This window comes from Battus philenor, unplaced genomic scaffold (genome assembly GCF_028537555.1).
Source record: "Battus philenor isolate CCGP_79_NKW_IND1 unplaced genomic scaffold, ilBatPhil1.0.hap1 SCAF_11, whole genome shotgun sequence".
Taxonomy (NCBI): Eukaryota; Metazoa; Arthropoda; class Insecta; order Lepidoptera; family Papilionidae; genus Battus; species Battus philenor.
Genome location: NW_027181673.1, coordinates 15,122,347 through 15,147,983, shown reverse-complemented (window position 1 = coordinate 15,147,983; position 25,637 = coordinate 15,122,347). Strand labels below are relative to the sequence as shown.

General features: G+C 36.4%; 1 pseudogene; it reads right to left on the bottom strand.

The window, feature by feature from the left end:
- Positions 1–1,574: 1,574 nt before the first annotated feature.
- LOC137930999 (uncharacterized) lies at positions 1,575–23,701 on the bottom strand (annotated as a pseudogene).
- Positions 23,702–25,637: the final 1,936 nt, after the last annotated feature.

Sequence of the window (25,637 nt, the reverse complement as noted above, 5' to 3'; positions counted from 1 at the left end):
TATATTGTGTAAAGTACTGGTATAATAAATTTGTCACTAAAGTTTGAAACTAAAAGAAATCTTTTACGGGTATGTTTTATTATTAGTTTAAAAATTGTTACAACTTATTATAATAAAATATAAAAATCAATGTTACGATAACTTTTGTTTGTTGAATATCTCGTGGTATGTCTTATACTTTAAACTATTCAAAAGATGCCTGCATAAGTATGAGTAGTAAATTTTAAATTTATATTATTACTAGCTGATCCCGCAAACGATGTTTGCAAATATTTTTTTTTTTAATTTTCAATTTAAAAATTAGGGTTGATCGTAGAGGGGTGAAAATTTAGGGTTGTATGTATTTTTGTATGTTGTATCATAAAAAAATAAAAACAAAAAATTTCGTCAAAAAAAAAATTTAAGGGTGAACAACCCTTATCACTTAGGGGTATGAAAAATAGATAGTAGCCGATTCTCAGACCTACTAAATACGCATATAAAATTTGGTAAAAATCGGTCAAGCCGTTTCAGAGGAGTTCGAACACCGTGACACGAGAATTTTATATATTAGATTTTCCATCATATCAGCTGATAGATGCCCACTGCAAGCCGTAAGCCTTTTTAAAGATCGTCACGATCTTGCGCTGCCAGCATCCAGAAATTTCCCGCGAGCTTAATTATATCATCGGTCTACCTCGTGGGGGTGCCTACCTACTCCGCGTCTACCTATCGTGGCAGTCACCTGAGAACCTGTGATGCACCCCGCCCACCGCTAACAATAACGAGCAATTCTTCAAACTACTTCGATGCCCTGGCCTCGTCTGCGGATCTCCTCATTTATGATTCGATCTCGCAACGAAACTTCTGGCATAATCCTTTACATTGCTCTCTGGGTGAGCGCTGTTATGAGGTCCAACGTAAGTGACCACGACTGTGATATGTGCTATCACTGGCAACGCACACAGGTCAATGACCTCCTTCTTCAGATAATGCGGCAGTTTTACTTCATTTCATTACGCTGTAAATGAAATAAATCAAGACGAACAACTTGTTTCTTCAACTAATTTTGTTATCATAGTCGAGAAATAAAATATTAATATATATATTTAACAGTAGTGTACACAATGGCAGTGTATATAATAACAGTGAGTATTACTTAATAGTATGTGGTTTATGTTTTGATCACTTAAAATTACTTATATGATATATTGCTTTCCGAGCTAGCAATAGACTTTGCGTTTTTATCAAGTTAAGGATGGCATTATAAGGAAGTTGAATTTGATTCCAGATTTCATGTTAAACGTACAGAGACTATATCAAATCGATTAAGACTTTTTATTAATAATATATGGATTGTTTTTGTTTAAATATAAGCTTTAACATTGAAATATTTCGAAACAATACTACATCGAAGAAATAATTTTAAAACAGATAACAAATTTCTTAAAAATTTTGGCACAAATCTCTAAAAGGCTTAAAGATGAATAAATATAGAATCATTGTTGTATATTTATATATTTTAAACACTTTACTTATGAGTGACTATATTAATCTATGTACTACGTATACATATGGTGAATGTTTGAGTTGTTTCAATAAAACTTGAAGTCTTCAAATTTCGTTGCAGCCGCTAAACAAATCTTCTCGGTAGTATATGGACCGTCTGTAATGTTGTATATAAACATATAATTAAAGTTAGTAATAAGGCTGTGCCTATTTCCAGACAGTTGCTAGCTGGCTAATCATTTTATAGATTAAAAAGTGACTAAGACAAATTCAATGCTTCATAAATACCTTTAGGTTCCGGTATTGCTTTTGTTTAAGTCATAGGCCCACTTAAGTTATGTAACTTCAACTTAAAGATGATGCTTTAAGTAATGAAGATATCACTTAAATTTAGATTCTTTCATTGTTTTAATCTAGATGAACTTTCAGATACTCGTTAAGAAATGTATTTAAGTGTGCCCAGTTAGTAAGGCTTTTTTTTGTAAAGAGACCATTACATGCAATTTGTTTCTATTTTTATGTTTTCTATTGAGGATTTTGCAAATTTAATATTCTTTTCGTTCTAGATATATACTCGAATTGATATGAGATTTTCTCGATTTTTATTTATTAAGCCTGGGTTCGGTTTGGTTGGGGGAGAGTAAATGTTTTAAAAGTAATTTAATAATTTTGGATTGATCAAGTGACACCCTTCGAAAATCATATTCGATGGATGAAAAAGATAGGAGACTGTAAAAATGACAGTGCAATGATCATAGATCATGATTGCTTCGCTACATGATTAAAGAAGAAGATAATTTTAGGATACGAAAGCTTACCGATTTCAAACCATTCGGTGGTTGGAATACCGGAGTCGCATCTCGCGGAGGCGATTGCTTCCCTTATCGCTAGAGGGATCCCAACGGCTAAACTTGTAGCCGGTTCTCCAGTGGCTGAAATTTTAAGATCACAGAATGTAAATAAGAAACCGTGAGAATCACGCGGTGCTATAAGGTAACTGTCTCCAAGACTCTGTCAATGTGTTTAAGAGTGACAAAATTCTATTAAAGTTCATTAATTTTCTCTGACTCTTGGTTGGGTAACTTAATTTTACTGTCATTAAACGTAACATATCTTTAAAATACACTAAAGTGTCAGAACTAACTAAGAATCACTTAATATGTCTAAATGCGATTGAGAGTCACGAAGAATCATTAAGAATTCTGTAACTTTGGTAGCCCAGCGGTGAAGGACTGATATTTTCGATTTATGATCACGAGTTCGATTCCAGGTATATCTTTTATAATTCACACTTTGTGCATAAATTATATAGCAATGCCATTGCCCAGAAATAAATTTGCAGAGAATAGGAAGTAGAGTTCTCTGTCCATTGTAATACCACACTACGATCGTAATCTTGTGAATGTATGTAATGCTTGTTAAGTGGCGATAATGGTATATCCCCTCATAGATATTTATAGGAGAGACATATATGCTTTGCAAGGGGTGTCTATGGGCTGAAACGACGGCGAAAATTAAAAGGTTTTTAAGCAATAACTTGAACCATAACTAGTCTAAAAATAGGCTTACTTTGTTAATATAATAAAACGCTAAAACCAAGTAGCTTGTTAGAATACATTATTACATTTGAAAGAGTCACTAAATGTTGCTAAGAATCTTTTAATGCTTCTAAAAGTAACTAAACTACTAAAGTGTCAAGTATGACTGCGTTTCAAAGAGTCGCTAAATGAAATGTCTTCTCTGTGGTCGTATGGCCATATAACTCACGTTACCACATGGATATATAATGCAGGTCATTTTTGGCAGTTATCTGGGTCTTATTACCTGTACTAATATGATCCAATTTATGAAAGTTTAATCGTATATATATGATATATATATGAAATTTCAAATATGTATAAGAAAAATAATAGGTGTACCTTTAGATCCTAAATATATTTCGTAGTTGTGTGAATTCTCTCTAAAAGCAATACGAAAGTCCTGCGGTATGTCTTTGGCTTGAGGCACCCAATAATTCCACGTGCGATCGGAGAGCACTTCTCCCGTACTGGGTTCATATTCCATACTTTCAGTTGTCCAATAACCAAGACCTAATACGAATGCTCCTTCAATCTATAAACAAACACTATATTAAATTAAACATTTTGATAAAACTGATTTTAAGCGCCTGCGATTTAAAAAGCGGCAATAATTTTTTTACGAGTAACGTTGCAATTTTTTTTAGAAAAATAAAATAAATTGTTCTAATAATGATACATAATTGTTATTAATTTGAGCAAAAAGTGGTGTATGTATTTCTCATCATTTTTTATTACTTCGTTTTAGGTATCATGCAAGCTGTAGTCAAATATTAACGAGAGAATTGTCGATGCTCCAATAATGATTCGATTATTTCGATGGAGATGCTCTGGATTTGTAGTTGGTCACGCATATTCGTCCAAGGAAAAATAAATTCATCATCATATCTACTGCTAGACGCAGGCCTCCCCACAGGGTTCTAACAAAACCGGTTGGTAGCAACTCTCATCAATCGTCTTCCGACGAACTTAACAAAGGTGTCTGCTGTGTACTTTTACTTAATAGAAATTATTTCATTTCAAGTTTGCCGTGAAACATTGTCTTTAAATTCTGAAGATGACTGCTGGATAGTTTAACTTTCAAAGTAGTAAAAATATATAACATACTGTCTTGTTACCAACATCTTAAAATAAATACAATAAATACGATATAGTGGTAGACATTGTGAAGGACGAAAGAATAATGTGAAAAAAAAGTGATAAGAGAAACCCAGGAATATAAATGTCCCTGTCTTAGCTTTAAGATAGGCGAACCTGAGGTCCACAAAAAAGTGGAGCCTTAAATAAAAACAACGTTTAAATAATAATCGTTGCTTGTTTATAAACTATAGATTCGCTTTTTTAAATTAAAATTCGTAAGGTGTCATTCGACTTTGACAAGGTCGTTGGAACACTCTGGATGCAGGCCGATTCCACTCAGTGATGTTGGAAAACTACATATACATATGAATGAAAAGGTGATGTGAAATGGTGATGATGAATTAGGACGTTTAAGTAAACAGTCAGAAGTCATACCTGGCCAATGTCTATCTCAGGGCTTACGCTCCGTCCGACGTCTTCCAACAAATCGACTCTTTTAATTTCCCACTGACCTGTGATTACGTCTGTCTCTACTTCAGCCACTAGGACACCGTATATGTTGTAAGTAATCGCATCTGACGGTATGACTACTCCTCTAGTCTGTAAATCTACGCCTTGTGAGAATGCCTCCCGGACCAGCTCCTCCCATGTAGGGTTGTTCATAAGTTTCCTGATCGGTTCTAACCTCGCTAGCAATTCTTCGCAACATCTTTGGACGCACAATCCAATGTTCTGTGAAGTAACGCTTCCACCGGTTTCGTTCGAGTTGGCAGATATAAAAGCTGTTTGACCTAATACATGAATCTTCTCCAATGGTATATTCAGGAAATGTGCGCATATTTGAACTGCCTTCGTATTGATCCCTTGTCCCATTTCAACGCCTCCATGGGATATAGCAACGCTGCCATCTTCAAAAAACACGGACAAATTTGCTGAGATGAACTGAGGATTTTCGGCAGTCCATCTCATGAAAGCTACCCTCAATCCGCGTTTCAACCATCTATTCTCTGCGTTAAACCGTGCTGTAGCAATTCGCCTTTCGTCGTACTGCGACTTACTTTTCAAAGTCTCCCACATTTCCTGTATATCGCTTCTGCTGTCGGGATCCAAGTTAGCCAGACGCACGTCTATCGGATCTAAATTCATCTGGTATGAAATTCTTTCCATTATAAATTCCGTGTTTGCTATATTTTCTAAAGTACCTGCATAAAAAAAATGAATGTAAAAGTTTTAAAACAGCGCTTGTTTCACGCTTTGGACATCTGAAAAAAGTTTATAAATAAAAGTCGTCATCATCTTTTCAGCCAATTGAAGCCCTCTGCGAGGTATAGGCCTCCTCCAAACATATCTATGGGGGGATATACCATAATCGCCACTCTTGGCCCGTGAGTTAGCGATTGCGGCGTGATATTGTAAAACACAGATAACGTCGCTGCCCATCCTCAGGAAACTTACTTATGAGCAGTGGCAATCATAAATAATTAATGCACAAATTGTGAATTATTTAAGATTGTATCCCGGGAATCGAATCCGCGACCTAAGATCTCAAGTCTCAATCCTCAACCGCTGGGCGATATTTTTTGGATAAAATTATTTTGGATACGTATAGGGTGCACTAGGAATCCCGGTAGGGGCTATTGATAGATGTCATTACAAGAACTCAATCTGATTCTATATGAGCCAAAAAATCGTAGGAGTTTAAGAATCTAATCGTTACTTTTTTTTGCCACGACTGCCTAATTTCAAAGCCTATAACAGTTGTACTTGGTTTTAACAAGATGGCGCAATACCCCACAAATCAAATGAATCATCAGTGATAGTAAAAGATATTTAGTAAAAAAATGGTATTCCGTCGAGAAAACAAAACCTGAAGCTTAGATGTCACACCACTGGACTTTTTTCTTAGTACCTCAAAAGCCTCGATTAAGCCAATAAACCGTTGACGATTGCCAAGTTTAAAAACAACATTCGTCTCTGCAGTATATTCTTTTTCGAGTGTGTATCCCACACAGTGCCAGAGAGCTTTCACTTATTTGCGGTCTGTATTCGAGCAGTGAGGAAATTATCCTAAGTGGGATATGTGCGTGCAAGAAGCGGTTACCTGGAGATCGAAGCCAGGAGTTGGACGCTGTGTCCGTGAGGGTGTTGTAGAATTTGAAGTTCCACGTAGTCTTGTTGTAACAGTTGTTGTAGACGGATACTCCGACCATAATGAGAAGTTCGTCGAACACGTACCCATTGTCGCTGTACAGGTCGCAGTTCAAGTATTGAACAACCCCTCCAGCGTTGACCCCTACCTGAGTGTACATGTTATTTTTAAACCTTTAAAAGCTTTAAAAACCTTTAAAAGGGTGTATTAAGTGCATTTTAATAGATACATAGGACATATATGTCATGTTAGGTTCAATGAAATTGATAGTTCTGGTATTTTTATAATGTATAAATTGTTACACAAATATTAAATAACATATTGATAATGTAGTAGCATTTTAAAAAATTGTATTAGATACTTTATAGTGAAATTAATTATTGTTTACTATCTAACCTTGTAGATATTGTTCTGCCAGATATCATTGGCCTATTGCATTCCAATAAAAAATAATTAATTTAAGAAATTTTCCAGAGAAATCACTTTTTACGGGGTGAATGGAAATATGTGTATACGAGTACATACATACACATCTTTACATAACCCTTTTAAACCTTTTACACTTATAACTAAACAGATGGTGTTTAGAGATATTACAGGGTTTACAACAACAAATTTAAAATCAAATCTCAACTTTAAGACATTTATTCAGTCCAAAGCAAAATTAGCTGCTCTTGGCTGGGTATTCTGGGGAAACTTCCACAGGAGTTCACACCAGCTTAACTCTTAAGTCTGTATGTAGCGCAAGTTCAGTCATGTGTAGAATATTATAGATGTCTATGGAATGGATCGGTATTGCACCAGCTCGATGCTTCGGACTCCATACGGGCACGAGAGCACAGGCTTGTTGGTAACGATGCCTTGGTGAGCGCTAAGCTTCATTGCTTGCAATCGGTGAAAAGTGGACAGAATAAATTCTACAAACTGCATTTTGGAAAATGTACAGCGGAATTACACAGAATAATTTCCTCATCTCCTTTCTTCAATCATACAACAAGGAGCACGGATTCAAGACATATATCCGTACACGGTTGAAATTCCACCAGCACTAAGCGTTTTGCTAATACTTTTATTGGCGAACAGCGAACTCTACTGGTGTCATTTTTAGGAGTGGAACAATCTACTGGCGTCATTTTTTCCACCCAACTACAACTTAGGACTTTTCATGACAAGAGGAAATAGGTTTCTTCTGAGTATGTAGTATCGTAGACCTCGACATCTCTTAACACCAGGCGAGACAGAGGTCAAACACTTCGCCTATCAAGGATAATAATATATATATTTCTGAGTTTTTTGTTACTCGATTCATATCAATATTTTTATTCACTTCCTGTGGTGTACGTGGTGTGTAAAGTAACGATACTTTAATTAAAGATTATACCTGAGTGTGCGCATTTCGTGGACTTTATTTGGGACTTTGAAAACATTATTTTGTATTTTACCCTTATGTACCTCATAGTTGGTAGCGCAGGGTAATCTTTTGCCGAGCGCCCTGGTGTTAGTTGTAAGTGCTTGGATGAATCGACACGGCGTATTCAAGTCGAGCGCTGCCATGCTAGCGGACACAGATCCTTGATTTATTCGAGTGATTTTATATCCATAGCCACCGCCCAGGCGACGTACCATCACCTCCACCCTGTAAACACACGATGATATGTCCATTAGTATCATCATCTGTTATGGTAGCATATAGGTAAGGAATGAGACTTGCGACCGTACATCGCGAGTATACTTTGTTTTTTCAATTGTATAACATTGCCACTGCTCACAAACAAGTTTTCAGAGGTTAAGCAGAACCTTCTTTTGCAATCGCCAAATCTCCTGCCAAGCGTGGCGATTATGGTATATCTCCCTGTAGACATATCTAATAGATTCAGGCGTTATTTTGCAGAAGTCCATCCTAAGTAAGAAAGGGACTAATATGTAGCTACTTCCGCTATGCAGCAGTAGTCGTGCAATGAAGTGCACCGCCTGCCAGCTCGCTGATAAATGAGTCGTAGACTCGGTATTTGGCATTGGTCAGTGTAACATTACTCCTGAGAACATTCCTCCCGTGGAGGAGTGAAACACGAGATCGAGTGAGTTGGCGGTGGTAGTTGTGTAATTCGCAATGTTTACCGCACGCGTATTTATCAGTGAAAAGATCAGAAAGTGAAGAATGAAAGATTTTGTCAAGGATGTGAGAAAAAGGGAGGAAAAAGTTTTGCGGAAAGAAAAAAAGAGAGAGCGATAAAAATAAAAATTGAAATAAATATATACACCCGCATTGTAATGTCTCTGCCTGAAACAAAGCAGGTACAACGAGTGTTTAAAACACAAAACATAGGTAAAAAATTTTGCCGGGAACATAGTAAACAATAATTCATTTTAACATAGTAAACCGAAATTTGAAAATGATTTTTTTACTATTATTATTAATTTACTTATTATCTATTTAAATATTATTTTTTAGAAAAGGTGTGCCATTTACTAATTGATAATTCCGTACATACAATAATGAAATTAACCCTAAATATTTACAGTTCTTAATAATTTTGTCAATTTTCAATAGACTTTATTTTTTAGTACGCGGAAATAAAAAAATAATCATAAATTTTATCGCGTACCTACATTCGTTGATATTCAGCGCACGTGATGTCACAACTTGCGTGCCCTCCACATACTGAGTCGCCGCGTGTACCTCCAGAACATCTTCCAACGGTATAGAAATGCTTGTCAGTGTCTCCATGCAAAATGCGTATTGTTGGTATACGGCGAAAGATCCATGTATCACTTTAATAACATCCTCGCCTCGATTGATCCGTGCCTCGATTTGTTGCTAATTTTGTTGCAAACAGGGTGTTCCTTTTCGGGTCATCCTTAGCTTCTTTAACGTCGATAATCGGTCTTCTTACATTGCTGTAGGACGCAACGACTAGCGTAGCGGCCCGCTCTGCGATCTTCTGAGTTTTAGCCACGACCATACCAATCACCTGATTGTAATATTTAACTTCGCCACTGCAAAAGATCTCCTCGTCGGCCACGTAGAATTCTTCACCAGACGGCGTGAAGGAGTTCACTCCGGGGATATCTTTGGCGCAATAAAACGCGATGACTCCCGGCTCTTTCTGAAAATTGTTTTGTGTCAAAATAGAATTTTAAAATAAACCAAACCCTGATTTTGCTTTTTATTAAATTATGGCTTCGGTATTGGTGGTATCCATACCACTGTGAACTAATAATCTAACTCAAATGATCTGTAATAGGTCAAAAATAAATCAAGTTCGGTAAGAAACCGACGTCGCTGCAGAAAACTAAATAGCAACCATCCCTGTTTTCTGGAGTACAATCAAGATGACGTAGTCAAGAAAAAGCTGTAAAAGTTGAAGGAGTCTTGGTCTGAAAGCCTTTCTAATCTCACGTACTCGTAATCACGTGTTAGTAACACGGTTTAAGCTTTAAAAATGATAATTCAAGGTCACTGAAGTAGCTCGAAGAATCGTTTATCTGGTGGCACGAGTTGCGATCACAAGCCTATAGACGCACCGTGAGTTGATCCTACATTAAGTAGATCGATGACATTGATTCTGCTACTTTCGAATGGGGATGGCGCAAGACCGGTCATCGTGGTGAAGTTTTGGGGAAGACTTAAGCATACAGTTGCGGCTATCCACTGACATGATGAGGCTTAAAATGTAGTGCTGGAGAAGAATATCACGGTATCACGAATGGCCTATCGCAATAATGTCTCTATTCTCAAGAGCTTAAGGTCAAGCAATCAGCCGTCGCAGATTCGCATATTTTAAAATACAGTGACAACTTTATACGACGGAATGACAAAGCAATACACTTGTTGTTCAGGGTAGAATTAATGTCTTAAGATCAAGTGGCTATGGTGGTACCGGCCCATAGAATAGTTATCAACATTTTCTCCAATGGTTGGAATTATATATTTATATTCATGGAAGATGTGTAGTGGCATCTCCTGCATATATTTGAAATAAAAAAATTATGGTCTCCAAACCGCTATGACAAGCATAGCGAGAATCGATATGAACTCAATTTGATTAACAAAAAGATCCTAGAAAAGGTAGTAGCCGTGGTAATGACGCAGGAAGAGGTAATAAGTATCTCCGGCTAATGCCCCACAAACCACGCCAACGACGACTGTCTCCCAACCAACGCACAATGACGATATACGAGAAGATTGTTGAGCTGAAAGTGGAACTGAACTGGCTGCATTGGGACATTTTAGAGCTACACCAAATTTATAAACAGGCTGAGAAACAGTTTCCCTGAAGTCTGGGGACCTGTTTTTACACTGGGAAGGCTATCGATATTTTATCAACTGTCCATCGGAAATCTATGGGGGGGGGGGTGTATATCTAGGAGCAGAGTACCTTTAGCTGAAACGATATTGAACAAAATTATGTCTTACCAGGGCTTTACTAGGATCTATCTTGTCAATATGACCCGCCCCAACCGTACACAAAACCATCGCTATGAATACTTCGTTCTTGATGGGTGGTAGATCGTCCGTATAAACTGTCTCCCCAGCGCATTGCAACTGTATAGAAAATATTATTTTCTATTAAAAAAATTCGTCAAAAAACACTCGCTATGTAACTGTACCAGATCTAAAGATTTTTCGATAAAAATTCAGTTATGGTGTGAATTAATTGCGTTGGGAGATATAAAGGACCTCATGTAATTAGTTTTATACGACGAAAAAAATCATGCCGCGCTTTGGACAAGATGCCAAGTTTATTGAGTATAAATAAGCAAAAACACATGTTTACTTCCTCCTTTAAATTTGATACGATGACATAATAAAAAAAATACTGGAGACATCACATTTCATACGCAGTGTAAGTTCTATGAAAATTCTCACGCTGCGAATGTTAGCATTAATGATATTTTTAACAACAAAGATATTCTTCTCAGATCAAGAAGTGTTTGGAATCCTTACAGCATTATTTCAAGATGAAGGATATCACTATAGGTTAACTCATTTGATCCTAGTCCTCATTCAATTGATATGAATTTAACCAAAGCTAAAAGTTAAAATAAACATCATTCCCCCTTTTTAATTTTCCTTAAAGATCTATGGCAGTATTACCCAAACTTTTTAGCGCCATACTTTAGGATTTCCAAAATGTTTTATGCCCTCTATGTAACATATATAGTTTTTACATTAAAGTAAAGAAGTTAAACTCGTATCGAGCCTATCGAATAGAATCAACAATAAAATTGCCTCACTGTGGGGCGTGCGTTAACACGGTCATTTATGCTTGTGTCTGGAATAATATAAATAAATATATAAATATCTTGTGAAAACTGGCATGAATGTGTACCAAATGCTCCTTACCAGTGCTTCGAGCTTTGGAATCGGTTTAGTGAGAGGCCAAAGGGTCGGGTCAGTTTGTATGGTCTGGCTTCCAGAACTGACTGGTCTAGTGTCATGGACTATGGTTGCTCCGGAACGGTATTTTGAACCTATCACGTGCTCCGGGCACAGACGAAGAAGACCCTGTTAAAAATATTAAGGTGCTAATATAAGAGATAAAGAAAATAACTCATACGTTTTCATAAAGTGTTTAGAAAGAGGTATATTTGATGATAGCTGTCAATTTACGATTAAACCAAATTGGTGCTTCAACAAAATTAGATTTTTTAACTCTTAACCTCTGACACCTTTCCAGCGCTTTCACCTATTGTTCTTCTTTAGATTATCGTCATTGTTTCAGCACATAGACGCCCACTGCTAAGCAAAGGCTCTCCAAAGATATCAAGGGGGTATAAACCTTAACCACTACGCTTAACAGGCAGGTTGACGATCACAGTGTGGTAATAATACTATAATAGAGAGAAACAGAGAATACTGCCCATCCTCTGGAATTTTTTTATGATATGCAGAGGCAATTATATATAAATAATGCACAAATTGTGAGGTACATGAAATTGTATCCCGGAAATCGAACAGGTGATCCACAATCACAAATCTCAGTCCTCTATCGCTGGACAACCAGTGGTCACTTTACACATTTTTAAGTTATTATACATTGATATGTTTCTTTCTTAACGTGTGCTTTGAGAATTATTAAATAAAATAAATATTTGTTTTAAAAAACTAAACGACGTAGAAAAGAATAAATTAAAAAATAGGGCAGGTGGAAAATGTTCCAAATTTAAAAGCTTACTTCAATCTACCTTATAGAACAAGCCAATTGCAAGTCGCCTTCTGTATTCGATCGTAAGTTCCGGTCGTTGCCTTGTGATTATCAATTCGCTATCCAAAACTGCAATTGCAGCTTGCAGAGTATCATTGGTAAACAATAATTTGTTCACTAAAAGATTCTCTGTTTTGTAAGCCCGTGTGAAGTTGGGCGACAATCCGCCAAAAACCAATCTACATTGCATGACTTGATTATTTCCATTAAGCTTGTAGAGGAACCCTGCGTGGACGATGGCGTGGACGGTCTGAGAGCGTGGCATTATCTGAAACGTTACCATCAGTTTTAGACAAGTTTTACATTTCTTATTTATTACAGCATCTTTGTACAATTCTTCATCAATATTTGGAACAGGTGACGCAATAAAGTCGTATACTAATTATTTATCATCGTCATCACCATCACTTCACCATACAACGTCCACTGCTGGACATAGGCCTCCTACAGAGATTTCCAATAGGACTGCACAGAAGCCGCCTGTATTCAGCGTCTTCCGTTGAACTAAACAAACTCGTCTGTTCGTCTCCTAGACGAGTGTACTCGCTTCTTGTCGGTGTAGAACATGGTTCACTATAGAATTTAATAAATATAATTATATATCATTCCATTTAATAAATAATGTTACTTTCACATTTTTTCTACTATCACATACTTTCTTATTCCTTGCTTTATGGCCCACGTTTATAGGGACCATTCGTGCTTCCCTGCCATATGCAATCAGGGACATTATTTACAATAAATTTTTCACAATTTTTTTTGTTCACGCTCCTCTTTTTCCTTCTTAAGATTTTTCCTTCATTCTTCTGTTGTCCTCCTAATTCTCTTTCATTTTATTCCATACCTTGTTAACTCATACTTCGCCCCTCTTTCTTCGTCTTTCTTTCACAATACTGTAACAATTCTTGTTTTTGATATTATTGTTTGAAGTTATATTGTGTATCCATTATTTTATTATTATTTACTATTACGTATTTCTTTATCACTCGGTTCTTTACAGTTCGTTCTCTTCTCTTCTATTGACTTGCGTCTTATTTCTCTTTATGACTGTCCCGATTGTTCTCTCGCAGTGCTCCAGAAAGATCTGGCGTCCTCTCTCTTAGTTAACTAATGCGGTAATACTATTTATCTCTATCATAAAAGATATTTTCATGTTAGCTTTTTTATTTGATATGTTATTTAAAACCAAATGGCTTTCCAAACGTAAATGAGGCTAGGGCCTCTTTCTCGCTGTTCACTTGATTTGATCAATGTTATGAAGCCAATAATATCATTTACATTCTGGTAATTATATTCTTACTTTTTTATTTAATATACATTAAAATTAAAATATGCGATGATATTTAGTCTAATATAATGATAATTGAAAAAAATGAAGGATTACCTTGAAAGTAACAAGTTTGAACTCAGTAGAGAGAGGCGGTAAGAGAACGTTCAGAATGACCTTTCCCGTCATGTTTTCTTCTAAGAACTCCTGCATCGTCACCGTTTTTCTTTTTAAATTATCCACTAAAACAGTATTGCATTACATATATTCTCAACAAATCTAAAAATAATTATCAAAACATTGTCAAATCTTTAAATGTTTACAGCGCCATCTATTGTTTACATATTAACAATTACGACCACAAGATCTAATAGAGATTGATGGCACGTTCACATACATAATACCAGTAATGTTTACACACCCATGCACAATCTCGCAATTGTTTTAACAGAAAGCTTTATGCAGCAAAGATAGAAGAATATTATTTCTTAGAGCAATGATTTTACATTTAAGACATACGTTATAAATGTTTATACTAGACATGACCAGCTAAAAGCAACTAACAATAGAAGAGAATTATCTTAATAATAATTTAAAGCGTGGAATGGCATTTTTGTCATTTTACTTACATATAGTCAATTGCGCTCCAACTGTTTCAAACAAAAGATAAAGGTCTGAAGGAAACTCGACATGTTGATGTTTTATCATTAAATTACCAGCAATTGTGCCTATCTGAAAAACAAAAATTGCAAAACTAAAATATTTAATGTTCCATTTTAAATAACGATTGGTTGTTAATCGATGTAACCACGAATTGAGACTAGTCTTCTTGTGTAACATCCTTGACTGCAGAGGATCGTGATCCTGTTCAGAAAATTTACCGCGCACTATGTCATGCATGCATATGCCCATCGTCGGCGGTATCTATTGCTTCGGCAACTGGGATATCGAGTAGATCTGACCTGATCAGACCAGCGAATATTACTGTGGCCTCGTGGTCGCCACCTATGCACTTTTCTGGTGATCAAGTTTATCTCGTTTATATGTCGTCTGAGATACAGGGCCAATATACGACACCTTTGACATCGGCTAGTGTAGTCAAATGTATTTTATATTTTTATTATAAAGTAAATAATCAAGAATCAACATGACTTACGTTCCTTACTGCGATGTGTGCAATTAATCGTATATGATTGTATAATTTTTCCAAATAACGAAAGTCATAATTTTCACTAGATAACGACTTGAAAATATCTAAAGTCTCCGATAGAGTATTTCCGGCACCCAGGACTAGATTCTGGTCGATCATAAAACCTTTTAATTGTGAGATGCCGGTGATGTCAATCAGTATCCGCGGGTACTCGAATATTGGGTAAGCCCCTGCAAAAAAACATATAATTACATTAATAAAAAATCAAGACAGGACAAGGTAAACTGGCATTCAAGAGTAATACTGAGAAGCTACAAAAAATTTCGTAAAATATGATTTAGTGGTTGCCGTGACCATGTTTCACTTGACCATGCATTCATCTATTTTATCCAAATGTTCGTCTACGGCACAGATCGTACTCACTATTAAGGGGGCCGTGTCCACTGCAAGGCGGCTCTTTTCTGTAGTTTCACAGATCTTTGTTTACATTTCCCCCAAGGCTCTTTTTGTTAATCAGCCAAACATTTTCCGTATATCGCCCAGTTGAAAAGATAAGACATCCAAACATCCAGACATCCTTTGTAGTCATCCTTTTCTCCGCTAGGAGAGAGATAAAAGGCGCAGCCTCACGTTCTCCCTTGCTGAGACGATTAGACTGCCCATATCCGTGACTTGTCTCTCCATTTGGGAAATTCTGCGGTAAGGCTTCTGCGTTTCAAACGTCAGTCACCCTCGAACTTCCTTTACCTTGTCGAGGGTCGTCAAAAAGGTTTCCCGTGCCAGACCCAGCTCCGTAGCTGACCGACCGTTCAAATCCGCTATGGCCTGTGTGTGGACTCTTTTAGTTTGCACTAGCTCAATGGCATCTGGTACGTTCTTTTTCTAGGTTAAATTTGTTTATATTGGGCAGTTTCGTATATATCCTGGAGATACTCTAGAGTAGTCATATTTGACTCCTTTTTCATGTATCAGCTGGCTTCAGCGCCGCCTTCACTCATCGGAGGAACTCATTTTCATGGCCATATCCATTTCTATACCTCGACGTTTATCTCCTGTTGTTGGAAGCACACTCAACCGCCTCGAAGTGACTAGTATTTCCGAAGCGATCGTACTTGCTACCTAGGTGTCCGACATCTCTTGGTCAGTCTCTATGGTCTTGACAAATGGTGCGCGGAGACAACTCAGCTTGTTCCCACCTTGTAACCGCCTTCGGATTTTCCGATAGATTATAAATGATAGACGACTTAGCCACTAACGCGGAACGGTTGGCCTGCTCCCGGAGCGAGGCAACATTCCTTGTGATTTTGGGGGTTGCTGGTATTTCGTCAGAGGAAGTAGATATTGCTACGCCCTTGGAGACTCTACGCGTTGCCTTAATATTAATATAATAGCCTCTTTCATATTATTTTACATTTTTAATGACACTTTCACAAACCGTGTAGTTAAATTTTATTTAATTTATTATAATGCTTAACTTATTGCTTAATTATACTTAATCTAAGAGAGTACAGTAAAAATACAAGCTGTGCGGATTCCGCTAACTACTTTAAAGTTTCCAATTCGGTACTATTGCGAAATGTGGCGTGGTGTGACGCGCCTTGGCCTGAGGTCGACGACCGTGTTAGGTAGCACTCCACGTGCTCACCTTAAGGTCAAGATGTTCTCTGCTATCCAATTTCAGAGGTAATCCTCGACTTCAAGGGTATTGGTGTCTCTCGCATCGTCTTAATCAGAATCAGAATCACTACTAGTCACCTAGAGAGGAACGTAGAGGGATACGTTTAGAAATAAGGGCATCCGCAAGAGAGTCTCGATCACCGACATAGCTTAGCTCTAAGATTTGCTCTTCAGGAGTGGCAGTGTCGCTTGAGTAACCGACATCCTTTAAGGTTTAAAGGTTCCCAGGTGGCAACCACAAGGCTAGGCAAGGAGGTCTATGTCGTGAGGTGGTAATACACCGATCAAAACATTGATAAAAAAGAGTAGTAGACACGTAATGAATACTAGAGCATTTCTAAGGTGTTTGATTAAAAATATTTCAAAATTCGATTACCTTTCGCGGTGTTGCCAGCGACCAGCATATAAGAATCAGATCCTTTTGTTTGTAAAATGTTAAATACATCCTTCAAGTCGTACACTCGATAAAATTCTCTACCGTCCGCCAGTGTAATGTGTATACTAGAGTCGTACACTTCTTCCTTCGAGACCACGCACCAATCGAATACTTCGCAGTCAGTCTGCCTACATTCTTTGTTACCTCGGCTGCAAGTACCCAGGTCCTCTATATCCCGTATCCTGCAGGACTCTGGTGCGTCTACTGCAAATCTCTTGAACGCATCGAGTATGGACCTGTATCCTGTGCACCTGCAGATGTTGCTGCCGAAAGACTGCTCTATCTCCAGCATGGTCAGATCCTTCCTGCTCTGCTGTAAGCTGGAAGAATTCTTTGTTTAAATTGAAACTTTGTATATGAGTGTAATAAGTATATAATGGGGAATAATACAATATGGTAATAAAAAATTGAGGATGATCTCATTTCGAAAAATATCTGAAAAAAAAAAATCGATCTGTAGTACTAGTGGATAGGGCACATTGTTTGCAACAGACCGCCTACTGTGCCAAAACGTTTTCGGGTGGCGTGAGCCCCACTATTCTAACCGACAATAGTCAAAGCAATCTGTGGAAGTCAGCGCAAGACTAATCACTGTAGCGATATTTGGAGAAGCCTTGCAATGGCCACCTATCAGTTTATATGACAACGTGACATTCAATATATGTTTAAATGTAAATACATTAACGTGTTTATGTATACAAAGAGATTTGTCGGAAGTATACAAAATATAGCAGTAGAGATCGAGTTTAAAAAAAAATAAACTGTGGTGATCGTGTTTATGATGGTGGAAGTACTAGTGAGGTGGTAGTTAGAGTTGCGGTGGTTGTATCAGTTGTGGTCACAGTGATGAAGGTGTTGGTAATCTTGATAGGAGTGTGACTTAAAAGTATTTTTATTTTCAATTTTCTTCTATGATACCCTTATATTAAATCTATTACAGGGACTTTTGTTTTTTCTTCTTTCACTATTTACATTTTTCTGTATAACTCTTTTATCTTATTCAAAGTTTTTACCCAATCGCTTCTTTTCCTTCACCGCATTATTTTAATGTCACAAATTTTCTTTTTTTCATAACTCTTTTTTACTCAACCTAACAACGGCGTTCTTTATTTTTCGTTGTCAAGGCTATAGCCACTTTCTATCTTAACATCCAGCCCCACTTCGCAATCCGATCTTTCCCTTACGAACAAGGGACAGAGCAAGGGTAACACAGAAGATGACGGTGGTGAAGGCAGAGCAGGTGAAGTTAGTGGAAGTCACGGTGGTGGGTGTAAGAAGGAAGCGAGAATAGTAAAGCTCGTGATAGCGGTAGCGGCATTAGGGATAGAGTTTTTCCTTATCATGAAGACATGACATGACGCCAGACATGAGTATTTATACGTAGAATAAGTATAGAATTCTAAATCATACCTGTACATAGCCATGATCCATCCCGGTGTGCAATAGCCGCACTGCGTTCCGTTATGGTTCGCCAGTGTCTTCTGCAGCTCACTGTACCCGGCCCGCCGGTTTCCCACGGCTTCAATCGTCGTGATCTCCCAGTCCTGGCATGACGTCACTAGCACCATGCACTGTACGTAAAATTGGTAATATGTTACCTGTTCAAGCGTGTATTTTGATGGCCCTCTCTTTTAGGGATCTCTCGGTTCCTCTACCTTATTATTTGGTTAGGCATTTATACTTTGTCTCTCCTCCTTCACGATGTCATTCATTATTCTGATGCGGCATACTTAAGCTTCGTCTTTTATTCTTCACCACACTCTTGCCACGGTTTTTCTAATTTTCTTTATTCAACTAATCATGTATTTGCGTGTCCTGTGCTTATCTAACCTGGATTAAATCTAGAAATTCATTTCAAATTTACCAAGAGTGCGTAGTGGGAGCTCATACTGACGACGTTGTAAATGTCCTTGTTGAGTGACATATTTAGATGGAGGGAACTTATCCGGGCTGGACTAAATCTGCATGTCGGCGTCAAAACGTACACTGTTAATGCTGGGAGCTTATCGTAGCTAGGCTATTGACAAATATCCTCCTAAGCATGTATTTACGTGGGGGAAAATTATACTAGTCGTACTATATCCACTAGTCACAGTGCATACTTTAAGTCATCATCATCATTATCATCATGCCAGCCGATCGATGCTCACTGCATGGCATAGTCCTGTCCCAAAGATCGTCATAATGGATCTACTACACCCGTCCATCCTACGACTTCCCGCGACCTAGAACAAGTCGTCGGTTCTTCTAGTGGGATCCGAGCTATTCAGCCGTGTTTATCGACCCATGGTTGTCACCCAAGAACCTTTATGCCACAACGGCCGTCATCTTCACGAGCGATATAACCCGTCCACTACCCCTTCTGATAAGTAATTCCTCGAGCTACGTCGGCATCTTTTTTATGGTGATCTCCTCATTTCAGAATCTCCGAGTGGAGACCTCTCCGTTGCTCTCTGGTGACTTTGAGCCTTCTTAGGGCCATAAGATCCAAAAGTCATCGACGGCCACATACAGTTAGTAAAGAAAAAAAGATAATAAGACGAAGGAAGGAAGGTGATGCACGGGAGACGATTTGAATTAGAAGAAAGATAGAGATTGTAAAGGATAGAAGGCAATTGTAATGTAAGAGATTGTAAGAGATGAAAGGAGAAAGTAATTAAAGGTAGAAATTTGAAAAAATTGTTTCCCCGAGTTGTAACGTCCCTGCCCCACTCATGGCAGGGTGTAACGAGAGGAGCAAAGGAGGCCCAAACAACCACAACACTGGTCAAAGATCTTCTTTTGCGATATTTTGGACTAGAAAATGTTTTATTTTAGTTGCGAGGCGGGTACTTACGGAATTGACTGCGCTAGGTGGACAACCATGGGTCTTGGAGGCAGCCACGATGCAAGCACCGCAGCCGGCTTCGCGGCACATGTACTTGGTGCCGGGCAGACGAACGCATTGCCGTATGTAGTCCAATAGAGTAACATCTGCGCTCACTTCACATCCCACTGCAACGGAAAACGTGGCAAATGATGATAGAGAAACAATGTATGTAATAGTCATTGAAACACTATCTCCTACAAAATGTTTAAATAGTTCAATACAGTTACTTTCTTCTACACAGCTTTCTAGTGACAGTACACGAGAATAAAATCTTTAAAATATGATTTATAAAAAATTACGAAGTTTGTTAAACGAAAACTCTTAAAAAACTCTATTATAGTGCAATGATTTTTTATTGCTAAACTTGGAAATATATTACGCTATTGTATGTTTTTAATTTCATTCCCCCTTATCATAGTTAAAATGGGGAGTTTAATTTCTTTAGTGATTTAACTGTTTCCAGTTCACATTTCATCCCAAACATTTATTGATAAACCATCCTTGCATCACCTGCCATAATTCACAATTACAATTTGCTATATATTGTGAATTTGATCACAAGAAAAACGATTCGAGTTTGTTGTGAGTTCTCAGAAAAACGATTTTGAAAACCTTGTTGCTTTTAGTTGAAGGACGTTGTTTTAGGAAAGATTAAATTGATTCTTATTTAAGGCACGTTAGGTTTTTCCTGTATTTTTTTAATAATGGATGTACATAAAGATAAAAAAGTAAAATTCGTTTATTCAACTTTGAAACTTTTAACAGAACTCTTACTGATCGCTAATTTATTATTTATTTATATTTTATCTATTTTATTTTTGACTCTGCTTTACAAAGTGTTATAGTTGTGGAAATAAAGCAGGAAGAAACTCCACAACAACACATCTTTTAATAAAGTTTAACACAGATTTATACATATACACTTTATTAGATAATGCTTAAATGAAACCAATATAATCCGGCGACATCACTGCTAAGGATTCTTGTCATTTAAATATACATTTAATGCATAATAAGCTTTATCCTTTAACATATTTTTAATACGCGTTTTGAGTTTTGTTAAAAAATCTGTTTTCGTTTATTACAAATGAATTAGACAGTTTTTGGAATCGAAACTTTAGTACAGACAGTTTTTCGCGACTTGTAAATACACCATGAGCGTTCCGTAGTTTTTTAAATTATTTATTTTTATTTTAAATCTACAAAATATTATCATGAATATATTATGAGGCCACTGTAAGAATATTGACCTCTTTAAACCTATTTTCAAAGGAGCTTCGCGGTCTTAAGCCATAAATAGCTCGGATCTCTCTCTTTTCTCTGTAAGTGGTAATTATAAACCAGTGATTCCCAAAGTGGTCTATATCGACCTCTAGGGGTCTATGACGACCTGCAAGGGGTCTACGTCAGCGAAAAAAAATTTGGGGGTCCATGAAATGAAAATGGGGGTCCACGATAGTGGATCTCAACACATACACTGATAGTATCTATTTACTTACATCATACTATCTTATAATATTAAAACATTAACATTATTTATAAAAATACCTATGAAGTTAAAAAATTATATGTTTATAAAATTGTGTAAGTTGTAGGATGTTGGTATTCGCTTTGTGGTCGCATTACATTTTGAACTTGTAAAAACCTGAGAGTCTCCAGTCTCGTCATACCTAGTGGAAAGGGGGTTCAGCATTGTTACCAATCTCCTAACGAAAAAAAGAAACAGACTGGACATCATTAGCCGAGGAGATTTAAGTTTAACCCTTACAAAATTGACGCCAAATGTTGATAATTTATTATATAGATAGATATACATCAGGTTCATCCTTCTCACTAAAAATATTGACTTATTGCTAATGTTATTTTATTTATAGTTTATTTTATGTTTATTTAATGTTACGTATATTTTACATAACAGATACAAAATTTTATTTTGAGTTAATTTAAATATAATTAATAAATGTTTAAATTAACACGTTTACTTTAAGTTTTTAACACTAAACTTCACTACAGTTAGATATTTACAGGAAATCAATATCAGGTAACATGCCATGGGGTCTACGACACAAAAAAGTTTAGGGGAACTCTGTTATAAAAAATCATAAAAGACTTATATTATGAATTCTATTTAAATGATTGTAAACAGTTACGCGAGTACGAAAGAAAATTAACAAGTTTACTTGCTCAACTCACCACGCAATCAGCAAGCGTGACACATTGCATAATTTTTTTAAATATATCCTAGAAACATGAAAAATGTTATTAAGGGAAATAAACATTTAGCGCTTCTTGAAAAATTTTACGTATCATTTATTTTGTACAACAAACAAATAAATTATATATCTTGATCATACTGTAAAAACCAGTGAATACTGTTAAAGAAATAATTACCGTCTGTATTTATGTTTCGCTTGATCACGTTTTGCATCATATCGTCCACGATGTTTTGTTTTATTACATTACAATACAGTTTGTTTTGATTGATGTCGAATGATTGATTGGTATGATTTTTATAATTGACTTTAATATTTTTAAGTAATAATGCAGATAGCACATTTCTTCTTCGTGTTCTTTTTTAACTGATGGACGCCCATTGTAAGACATAGTTCTCTGTCAAAAATTAGTTATGTCTAGATATATAATATATATAACATAGATAATGTCTAGAATATGATCTGTAATAAAGTACAAAACTTTTTTATTTAATCGTAGTTTTTTTTCTTTATATTATTTATCTGCGAACATCTCTGTATTAATTCTAATAAATCGAAATAATCTAATACAGGTTATGTAAATAGGTATTTGATAAGGAATATTTTAAATATAAATTTTGAATTTCTATATTCTATATCAATTAACATTATAGATAATTAATTCTAATTTTTTTTCATAGTCTTGTGACATTTTTTTGACTTACAAGTGATAATATACGAAATGAAAAACAATGTGAATAAAGCCTTAAAAAATTTGCTTGCGTTCGTTACAAGAAATATTCGTAACATCATACTATGTTTCGATTTCGTGATCGTTGATATAAATAACTGTAACAGACATTTATTCTTTCGTATAGGCTTGTCGGAGTGCCTTCGAAAAGTCAAGACATTTCGAAAAATATTTTCACAATAATTATATTAAATTTAAACAATAGGGGTATCCATAGTGTATTTAAATGACGCTCTGAAAAAATGGCTCCACCAAAGTTTCTGTTCCAAAAAGTCCCTGTTTCTTTTGTACAAAATTCAAAACGCATATTAAAAGTAAATTGTATTGTAAAGGTTTATTATTCAACAAACGAATAATTAAAAGACATGAATGGCAGTGATGTCGCCTGATTATTTTGTTTTCATTTAGGCTACATCTCATAAAGTGTATATGTATAAATCTATATTAAACTTTATTAAAAGACGGCGTGTTGTGGAGTTTCTTCCTGCTCCTCCACATCTATAACTCCTCGTGAAGGAGAGTAAAGAGATTAAAAATAATAGATTAAAAATAATAATAAGTTGACGATCAATAAGAGCTCTGTTAAAAATTCCAATCTAAAAGGTTCTCAAATTTTTCTATTTGACGGAGTCCTCACAGGCCGCTTATATATTACTTAGTATCAAATATAATGTCTGTCATTTATACTTAATATATTGTAATTAAATGTTCTTTGCAACTGTACAACCTGTAATGATTAGATAGTGAAATAAATAATTTAGCTTGTTCAATTTTTAATAAACTAGATGTAAAGGTAATTGAATGCGAGCGCACCTGAAAACGTTTCTCCGTTAATTTTGAACGTAACTCGATCCATTACTGCGTTAGACGACAGAAGGTGACGGACTGTCGGCTCGGGCGACGTCGCCGACGCTGACGAACCAAATCTACGCTCGCCAGGGTTCTGTATGTGGCGTAAATTCTTGCAGATTTTGGGATTTCATCAGACGTAATGGTTTTTAATTAGTCAAAATTACAAAACGGCTCTATTTCGAGAAGACGCCACAACAAACTAAGGCTGAATTTTTAATAATTTCTATATCATTATTTTTTTAACACGTTCACTGCGGGCCCAATTTTGAAGAACTTTCAGCTGGTGCGGCTGAGGTCGAATCAGCCTCAAGCTGAACTTCCTAGTAGTGCGGTTGAGGCCTTTTCTGCCTCATGTTTCAATCATTTTTTTACAATATTGAGTCAATGCTTGGCATACATAAAGAAAGCTATATTTGTTTTTGTCATACCTCATACGGTTGAGTGTAAACAGCCGCCGCACTAGAGAGAAAACGAGTTTTACGCGCCGCACCAGTGCAAAGTCTACCATGAGGCTAAATCGACCTCAAGCCGCAGTGAACGTGTTAACCGATGGAAGCCCACTGCAATGCAATAGGCTTTCTAAAGATCGCGACGATGTCCGGGCCTGTGCAGCGACATCCCGCGACCTGAACTATATCGTCGATCCCACCAGTGGGGTACCTACCCAAACCGTGTATATCGGTTCAATCCCACTGTCACTTCAGTTCACATTTTATAGCTTACAACATCCTTTACACAATAGTAAATTTTTGTTAAATAATATTTTTATATTTCAACGTAATTATTTGGAAACAGAGAAAAATTTAATTTGTTTTTTTATAAAGATAAGCTATCTTTAATGCAAATATTATGTACATGTTATTTTTAGCAAACACTTGACTGCGTTTATAATTGCTAATGATGGCAATGTTAGCGTAATTACAAATCTACAGTTTAATTTGTTAACCTTCATTGTTTAAATTTACCATGTGTAAGAAATAGAATTATAGTAACTCTCCCGTCGCGTGCTGGCAAGTTGAAGTACCAATAGACAAGATATCGCGTAGAATAGATAACCGCTTGGGCCTTAAAGTTTTAGGAGGAGGATATAGATCATTTACAACATGTTATTTTGGAAATCTTCGGAGCTATTTCAACATGGCCTTCATTTTTAGGGGCCTTTTGTTCCTTTATCTTAAAGCATTCTCTTCTCTCGTCCTTCACAATTTCTATCACAATATCTCTTCCAGCCTTGCAATATATTTCATTCTCTTTCCTTTTATTCACAATACTTACATACATCGAATCTCTTCCTTGCTACATTTCTTGATACCACAGTTCTTGTTTAAAAATTGTTATTCCTACGCTTATTTTTATTTCGTTTTATCTTTCTCCGGGTCTGGGTTATTGTCTTGGATCAATGAAGTTGTTCTTGGCGAAGACAAAAACCTGGTTTCTATTGACAGATTTAATCTGTTCCTGCTGAGATACTTCAGACCAGAGACAATAACCAATGTCATATATAAGCTGTGTGCATCAAAAGCTGGTGGACGTTGTTGGCGTCAGTAGTGAGGTATAGTGAGGGAGATATAGATGTTATCATACATCTATATCTCCCAGTTCTTCATATTGGTGCAGCCTAGATGTTCTATGGCTGAGATAATAATGATTATGAATTGTATTTAATTTGTTTACATTGTATTAAATTTTTAATAAATATCAAGTTGTTATAATAGGATTTATGTTATTTTTTGAATAAATTATTTTGTTTCATATTTGTATAGAGTTTACTTGGCTGCAGGTTCTGTGACATTAGCCTCGGTACCCAATGAAAGCTATCCTGACTGAGTCCCATTATCGGATAAATGTCGGGCTACATTCTTCTATCTTACGAATACTTAAAAGATTGTCTTTCTATTTATTTCGCAGGTCTTATCTTTAGAAACTATCTTAATTATTCA